Below are 9,859 nucleotides of genomic sequence, written 5' to 3'. Positions count from 1 at the left end.
GTCTTTGCTGCCTAATTTATCCCCCCCCCCGCCCCCTGCATGGGTGTTCATGCTTACTTATTCTGATGGGAAGAGCATTTGCAACAAACACGTTCAGAGAATGGGTATTGCAGAATAAAAATCAGATCCACCTCCTAATCCCCAGAAGTTAGACGGTTACAATTTTCCCCTCAGTTTGAGTTATGCAGTCTGTAGCTTGACTTGATCACACACATCTCTGGGTCTTCTCCAGAAGTCACAAGACTGAATTAATGGTTCATAACAGCTCAATAATAATGACTTGTTTGAAACATGAACTCTGTTAACTTAGATGTTGGTTGACTGCTGGATACTTTCAGAATTTTATGGCTTAATTTAGAGTAAAATACAGTATCAAAAGTATGGGTCAGGTCAAGAATCATTGTTCCCAAATATCCAGAAAATTATGTCCAATATATATTTACCAGTGGTATGAAGTCATTTGGACTGAGCCACCCCATCATGACTTTCTACCATCTCCTTCACTTATTACAGGGAAAAAGCATTTGTGTCAGGTATTTTCTATTCAACTTCTCCCTCAGGATCAATTGAAAATCAATTGAAACAATAAGAAGCTGATTATGTCTGCTCCAGAAAGCCATAATCGCACTGACCAGGAGGAAATCCAGCACTGAGATAAATGGACAACGAAGATGCAAGCAGTTCTCAACTATTTTCAGCGGATCTGCTCCAGAGGGGAGAGACCCAATTGATGGAACCTGGCACTGCAACACATCCAAGTTTTTGCAATGGACAGTAGCTCCATTCTGAGACTAATTGCATGGGACAATGAAGAATTTGCTATCTAAACATTTTTTGGCATATTTTATGGATTTTGGGCTGCTGATCACAAAAATTTTCCTACCACAAATTGTTTTTTTTTCCAGATATCACCTATTTTTGTGATTTCCTATCATATTTTAAGTCTACTTCAAGCAGACAAAACCATGAAGCGCAACATGTCATTGAAAATTCACTTTCTGTATTCACACTTAGACATCTTCCCTGATGATCTTGGTGCAGTCAGTGACAAACGTGGTGAAAGGTTTCACCAGGTCATTGGAGAAGTGGTATCAGGGCAATTGGAATCCATCGATACTGCCCAACTATTGTTGGACACTGACATGAGAGGCATCAGATGCTGAGTACAAACAAAAATCAGTAGGAAAACATTTTTAGGTCAGTTGACCTAACGCAATGTGTTGGAATCATTATGTGATTAAACATGCTAAATTAATTTAATGTTTCTCCATTGTCCGACATGGTACAGAAATTCCTCCTGAAATTATCTTTGTGCTCAGCTTGAAGTTGTCTATCGTAATCCTCAATTTTTTTTTCATGCAGCAAACCTTTTGAAAAAACATTGTTGTCCAGTGTTTTACAAACAAACAATGGAGTAAACATTGATTCCCTGCTCCTGATTTTAAGTTATTTATTACAAAACGGGGACAACTTCAGGTCATTATTATAATATATTAATTTACATATCGAAAAGGAATAAGTAAATGCTGGAAATAAGGCTGGGAAGCGAAAGAGGAGCTAATGTTTCAAGTTGAGGACATGGCTTTTCACCTACTGCCACTTCTGTTGCTTCAAATCCTTTTGTAATTGCTAATTTTTTAATTTAGCTTTGTTTCTGATCCTGGCATTTCATTTGCAAGGACATGCATTTACAATGTAAAATGCAAGTAGCCCATTCGGTAGATATTATATGAGGTAATACAAGTCCTGTTGTACATGTGAGGGCAGGGAGACTTCCAGTCTAGTCTCCGCATTTCTCCTTTCAAACACTTCATGAGGAATCCATGTTCATCTCTGTATAAATTTGGACCCTGAAATTGTTTGGATGCTGTGCTAATTTTAATCATTTTTTTTTAAAGCTGTAGTTGCACCATTAAGAATGAAAATTATGTAAATATGGGATCGCTGGATGATAATATTATTTTAAATTTTGAGATGTTGATTCCTGTGCATTCAACCACATTTATGAGATAGTTATCGTTTTTTGGAGCATGTCCATGCAAGCAATTGTTTATTTTCTCCTTGATGATTTGGAAGGTAAATGTTTTGCTTAGTTGTCTCAGGAAGATCCAAATTTTAGTCTTTGATCTTTGCTAAGTTAGCTCATCTCAGCCAGAGCACCAGCCAAATCAAACCTTCAGCATGGGGAAGAAAATATTGAACATTCCCCATTGCAGATTATTGTTGATAATCTCACACAGTGGACAGATTCAGGGTTAATGAGGAAAGAATGGTTACCTCAAAGTGATCAGATTTAGATTTATTGTTACATACATGACATCACATAGAACCCTAGGATTCCCTTTTCCTGCGGGCGAGGCCGAATTAGTGCAAAAAAAAACTAGTCAAGAAGATGCGTATACATGCAAACAAATAAGGAAATTTAAACAAATCAACTGTGGTTGACTGAGCTTTTCAGTTGAACTAATGTAATGTGTAGCTTCATTATGCTATTAAACATGCTAAATTCAATAGAAGTTATTTAAGTGTTTCTCCAATTTCCGATGTCATACAGCAAATCTGGCATTATCCTCAGCTTGAAGTTCTTCATTATAATCCCCAATTTATTTTCAGGAAGCAAACGTTTTGGAAAAAAATAATTGTTGCCCGGTGTAATTAGTGATCTGATAAACAAAGTGGGCATATGCTTGCAATCTTGCAGAAGCAGATCTTATTCTAAATAATGGCATTGGTGACTGAGAAACCAATCCAATTCCAATGACCATACAGATCATCTCGGTCTACTGATGCCATACACTGCAGGTGGCATGGTTGGTGTAGCGGTTAGCGCACTCTATCATAATGCCAGTGACTTGGGAGTGCTGTCTGTAAGTAGTTTGTATGTTCTCACTGTGTTTGCGTGCATTTCCTCTGAGTTTCCTCCCACAGTCCAAAAATATTTGAGGGTTATAGGTTAATCAATGTATTTGGGTGGCACGGGCTCGTGGGCAAGTAATTAATTTAAATAGAGCGGCATGGTTAACGAAGCTGTCAGCACAATTTTATTACAGCGCCAGCGACCTGGGTTTGAATCAGAACTGTGTATGGAGTTTATCCTCCAGGTGCTCGGAGTTCCTCTCATTTTCCAGGGTCATGTGGAGTTTTGTAGGTTAACTGGTGCATTTGAGCAGCCACAAGGGTGTGTTACTGTGCTGTTTCTCCAAATAAAAAAGGTATTTAAAAATATTAGTGATGTCACCACCAAGGTTCAACCTGCAGACTAATACTCCACTTGCAGCCCAGGACATCACAGGCAAAACCCTCCCCACCATCAAGAACATCTACAAGGGAACGTTGCCGTCAGAGAGCAGCAGCAATCATCGAGGATCCACATCACCCAACACACACTCTTGCTGCTACAATCAGTGCCACAGGACTCACACCATCAAAGTTCAGGAACAACTTTGTTACCCCTCCACTATCAGCCTCCTCAACAATAAGCTGAGTCAGATACTCATATAAGGGCTCTTACTTATGCGCTTTATTTATTTATTCATTCTCTCTGATTACAAGATACGCTTCAGGCCATGTAATATTCCACTGTCTTTATTAAATATCATTAAAGGAATCTTGAATCTACTGAAACTATTGAGTGCTCCAAATACAATATACTTTAAAGGCCAACTGGAACATCTGGAATATAGTATAAACTTATGTCTGTAAATGAATGTACTGTAAATGCCCGTTTCTTTTTGCTCTTTTAAACACGCTTGGTCCAGATTACTTTAGTTCCACGGGTAAGACACAAATCCACAAACTTTTAAGTGGTTGACTGAGCTTTTCAGTAAAATGCACACACAAACAGCAAATCCTCTTTAGTCACTAATCATAGGAACAGAATTTAATGCCTTTGTAAATCAGCACAAACGATCTTTTCATTCAGATCAAAGTAATGATGTGAATAATTTTCAAATAATTCAGCATAAAATTTGTTGTTACTAAAATACAATGGAATAGAGAAAAGCAAGAGGGTTTATGCAAGTAAACTCAACACAAATTTTTTAAAAAGAGCAAATATTGTAATAATTACTACGTTTTTCTACTAAAATGGACGTAGGTCCTTTGACAAATGAGAAGGGGGCAGGGGCATTGATATTGGGTAATGCAAAATGGCCGAGATCGTGATCAACCATTTTATGTCAGTCTTAATAGTGAAAGATAGGTCTAACACGCCAAAGAGAGAAAGGGATGTGATGGGAGGTGAGGACCTTGATACCATCACCATCATTAAAAAGTAGTGTTGACCAAACTAGTCGGACTAAAAATAGTCCCCTGGCCCTGTTGGAATGCATCCCTGGGTACCTTCTTCATGATTCCATCAATATGCAGGCTCCGAGACAGATCTTCGGAGATGTTGACACCCTGGAATTTGAAGTTATTGACCCTCTCCACTACTGAGCCCTCGATGAGGACAGGGTTGTGTTCGCCTGACTTCCTCCTGAAGTCCACAATTATCTCCTTGGCTTTGCTGATGTTGAGCACAAGGTTGTTGTCGTTATACCATTCAAAGAGCTGATCTATCTCCCTCCTGTACACTTCCTCATTGCTCTTTGTGATTCTGCCAACAACTATGGTGGAATCAGCAAACTTGTAGTTGGCATTGGAATTGAAATGTGTAGACAGGTACATGGATGGGAAGGGTGTGGAGAGATATGGACTGGGTACAGGTTATGGTTAGGATTTGGCACAGACTAGAGGGGCTGAAAGGCCTGTTTTCTGTGCTGTAATCTATGTTTTTTTAGATGAGTAATTTAGCCTGTAAGGCAGTGGTTCTCAACTTTTTTCTTTCCACTCACATACCACTTTAAGTAATCCCTATGCCATAGATGATCTATGATTAGTAAGGGATTGCTTAAGGTGGTATGCGAGTGGAAAGAAAAAGGTTGAGAACCACTACAGGGTAAGGCAAGACTGAGTTGCCTGGGACATTACTTGATGGTAATCAGAAGAATGAGGAGCCGGGTGCTCACTCCGCTCCTGTGTGCACCAGTGAACCACGACTGCATCGTCAGATCCAGCTCCAACAGTGTCATCAAGTTTGCAGATAACTCCATAGTCGTTGGCCTCATCAGCAACAACAATGAGTCACACCTCAGAAAAGAGGTGGAAAATCTTGTGAAATGATGAGAGAGTAATAACCCGAGTCTCAACATGGAGAAAATGAAGATGATAATGGAGGACCAGGATCAATCATCCTCCACTACATATCAACTCTGTAGTTGAGAGTGGAGAGCACCAAGTTCCTTTGAGTTCGCCTAACTAGCAAACTAATTGAGGACATTCAACATCTCACTTTTCGGGAAGGAACAACAGTGACTGCGCTTTCTGAAAAAAAATGAAGTGGGCATGGCTACCAGTCACTATTATTTCAACCTCCTATAGGAGCTCTACCAAGAGCATCCTGGCAAAATCATTGAGGACTCCTTCCACCTTATACACTGCATCTTTCATATGCTCACATTGGGGAAGAGATACAGGAGTATTAGAGCCAGCAGGCTTAGGAACAGTTTCTTCTCATGGGCAGTGAGAATTCGGAACAACCAAAAGAATTGCTCATACAAACCATCTGAGATTCATATGTACAAAGTATTTATTTATGCAGATGAAATACTTTTCCTACATATGTCTGGTTTGTCTGCATGCATGTTTGTTATATCTGGTTATGTCTGCATGCTTTGCACCGTGGACCAGAGAACGGATTCATCAGGTTGTACTTGTACAATCAGATGACAATAAACTTGACATGATCTTATAGAAAAAGATAAAATTGTGAAAGATACGGATGACAGAGGCAGGAAAGACATTTCCACTGGCAGGTGAGACTAAAACTCAGGGATAAAACCTCAAAAATCAGGGGAGTGGATATAAAACAGTTACTTTTTCCAGAGAATAGTGAATCTGTGGAATACCCTGCCCAAAGAAGAATTGGGTCCCCCAAGTAATCGATATCATCCCTGGGAGGAGTTTCAATAAGACTATCCAAAGGGTCAAAAAAGTGGCAGGGGGTCAATTGAACTTTTGGAATCTAAAGAATTGTAGAGCCTGAGTTCCCCACTCCTGCCTGCAGTGGAGGCGACTTCTTCGAGGCAGACAGCATCACACCCAATGTTGAGAAGTCCAACACCCCGCACTGTTATTGTAATCACTTGTTTGCATAATTTACAGATTTGTTACTTGACAATCCCAAGTCTATCTGTCTGTCCACCCATCTATTTTTGTAATCCCTGGGGGTGTAGGAGGGATGAAGGATCCCATGAAGGGGTAGATGGCCTAAAATGTTTGAGGACCCCTTCAGTAGAGGTTGTTTCCTTAAATATATTTAAGACAATTAGATAGATCATTGTTTTTGCAATACTAGGGGAATTAAGGGTTAAGAAGTAAAGGTAGGTAGGTGGAGCTGAGTCTACTCCAATCAGCCATGATCTTATTGTCTGGCAAGCAGACCAGATGGGCAACACGTGCTGCTATTTATGTTCTCATGTATTTGTGCCTTTTTCTGTTGTAGTAGCATCAACTATTTCTAAATCAATCTTATTACAGTAGCTGCATGCATTTGAAAACTATATTTTTGTCTCTGCTTCAAGCTTTAAAGATAGAAATAATAAATCTATCATCAATGTATCTAATTAAAAATCTTGATTCTACCTACTTTCAAGTCTGCCCCTACTAACTGGGTTTTAAAGAGACAGGAACCAAGTCAATGCACAAGTCAGCCTGGTATGGATAAGTTGGGCCTGTGATCCTGTTTTTGTGACAAGGACAATAGGTTTTTTTTTAAAAAAAAGACAGTAGGCACGTAAAAGCACAATCAATGAATTTTGCCACTACACGGGCTGTCTAAAAAGGAGTGTGCAGAAAATTGAGTCAATTCCTGCACCACAATTTATCCTGCAGGATCCCTACAACTTTTTGGAGGAAGCCTGCTGCGTAAATCATACCGGAAAAATTCATGGTCATCCATTCCACTTCCAACCACTGGGAAGGTTGCTACAGGTACTTGGGAGTCTGAAAAGGCGCCCAGTGTGAACAACCAAACAGGCAGTAATTAAGTAAAATTTTCAGCGATTTTCCTGACATTGCAGTCTAAAAAATACTGATAATGAAGTTACTTTGTCATTATGCAATTTGCAGTATTATTTTGCTTCACACTTTAAATAAACTCAATTTTTTTTTTGAGTAATATTTAGCTCTGTGATGGTTGGGGTAGAACTATGTGCAATTGAAAAATCCAATTTTGGATGAAAGCAGAATCATGGCACATAGACTAATAAATGCATTAACCTTGAATCATTTAAGGAGATCAGTACAGATCACATGAAACCTGCTGAGCCAAATTACTTACATTAAGCATGGGTTGAAGTAACCACAGATATCAGTATAGCATGCACATAATATTGCTCATTCTCTGAATAGAGCTGAGTTCTGGACATTTAACTGCATGAACTATGAATTTTATTCATTCGAGCCTAGCCAACTAGAGCTGAAGTGACAAAATACCAGTGCCTAACTCAGGGACGAAGATCCCAGAGCTGAAATGTACCACCCTATTTGTCCTTCCCTTCAGTAACATTGGCCTTTGGGAGAAACCTTGGGTCTAAACAGCATTAAAATAAAATACCATTGGAAATAACTTTGCTGTCACACCCTTGCTGTAAATATTAATCTGTTAATTATTTATCTGGTTTCTAGACTCACGCCTGTGAAAACATGCCTACCTTTAAAACCATTGTTAAATTGTCCTTCTGGTAGTTGTCAGCAAGTTTAAACTTAATTTTATTTGTTTTCTAATTTAACCCTTAGTACACTTACAAGGAAGTATTTTGATTCAGTAATAAAAGAATGGATTTGCTTTATTCAAAAATCAGGAATTATGAAAACTCCCATGGTTCAATACAAGACTTTAAATTTACTTGGATATATTTGAACCTTTAGAACAAACATTCTTTTTGAATAGAAAAACGACTGCACTTGACAACTGAAAATTTCTTTGAAGGCTTTAAAGTACGAGTATACATACAACAACAAGAAATATTATCAAGACAGTTGTTCATACAAATGACACTGATAGCATGTCAAAGAACACAATGCCTGGAAAAAAGGCATATTTATCTGTGTGTACTAAACATTAACCATTACAAAATCAAAAACAAACAGCAAGTCATTTTAGGGTCTCATCGTCTCAATTAAAGATCTTAAGCATCAAATATTTAATTATCTAAGTTCCTGTAATTTGAATTGGTGAGTTTATTGTTGTAGCTATCACCTATCAAGAAATACCATTCACCTTGAAACTCCAAACACAGCAGAATGAAGACCAAGCATGAAAAGGCTCCTCACCAATCTTTCTCTTCCTTCCGCCCCCCCCCCCCCCCCCCTCTTTACAGGTGTTTGATTTTGTAAATTAGCACCAATGAGATTTTCAGTTTCAAATTGAATGGATTCTGGTAATGTATCAATACAAATAAAATGCACAGGTTTTTTTCCATTTTGGTCAAATTTTCAAACTTCACCTCAACTCCCAGAAAACATGATTCTACCTGTAAGGAAGCAGAAGCCTTTCACACCGTGAAATCATTTACACTTTAAAAAAAAGTGGGAGGCAGAGAGGGCGCTCTATATCAGATAATCAGACCCCACATCCAAACTCTTTAGAACATGCTTGGCACTGTTTGAGAGTAGTTAAGGGCTACAGCACAAAAACAGCCCTGAGTCCACTCACCATCTACTGTCCATTCCAATTTGCTCAACTCTTGCACCTCTCAATTACTTTGACTCAAACACATTACCTTGTTTATATTGTCATTCTCCAAAGAAATCCACAGCACTATTTGTTCTTTAATGTTTTAAATACATGACCGTACCATTACTTTGAGTTGCCTTGCCGGGAGGCTGGCATTAAAATAATGTGGTCACCAAGCAGATATTTCTAAATCAATCTGTTGTGAATGAAGTGGGAAGTTACATACAGGAAGTCCCAGACTTGCAACCTATGCGACTTAACAGTGATCAGTACATGACTTAATTTTTAAAAAGTAAAAATGTAAATACAAAAAATACACCTTTGGGGTGAAAGTAGGGGCCTACCTATGGAAAATACCACCTACGGCAGGGGTAGCCAAATTTCCACAAGAGCTGGCCTTCGTAGCTGCCATGTGGTGAATGATAAAACAGTGAATTTCCAATGTGTCCATTTTGCGATACGACTTGGAAAATTGGAGGAATGTACAACATGCTGAGGGGTTGGCTTTCCAGATGCTGCAGCTCTACAACAATGTTCACCTCTTACCACCCAGTCGGTTTCTCCACCTCCCACTGATTTAATCTGGCCTCTTTCCACTCCTGGCCTGCCGAGTTCATCCAACATTTCGTGTGTTACTCCATATTGAATGGGTAGGTACTTCTCACCTTGTTGTGCATTTTCCCCCACACTTAGCTGGGTGAAAATTCTCTCCTGGAAAATAGAGCATTAAAGCTTCATATTACAAATCCTTTTCAGATTGATAAGGAACATTGTTGCATAATCTGTGAAAGATTAGTTGTGATTGATACTTCCCACACAAGAGCTTTTGAAGGTCGTCAGGGGAAACCAATGCAATTGTTCAAGATCATTCAAATAAAGACCTCTGCATTATTCAACTGTTTTTAAAATCCTGATATTGATAAAAGGAATACAAAACAAGTTTTTGTTATTTTCAAATTACAAAATAAATCTTTCGGATTTTTTGTTTGAAATTGATACAACTTGCATCAGAGTGTACTGAAAATTAAATGTCAAATAATTTATACCACTTTTAGAAGGAAGGTAAAGGATTACTTATGT

Source organism: Narcine bancroftii, chromosome 3 (assembly GCF_036971445.1).
Source record: "Narcine bancroftii isolate sNarBan1 chromosome 3, sNarBan1.hap1, whole genome shotgun sequence".
NCBI lineage: Eukaryota > Metazoa > Chordata > Chondrichthyes > Torpediniformes > Narcinidae > Narcine > Narcine bancroftii.
This window is presented reverse-complemented; position numbering follows the sequence as displayed.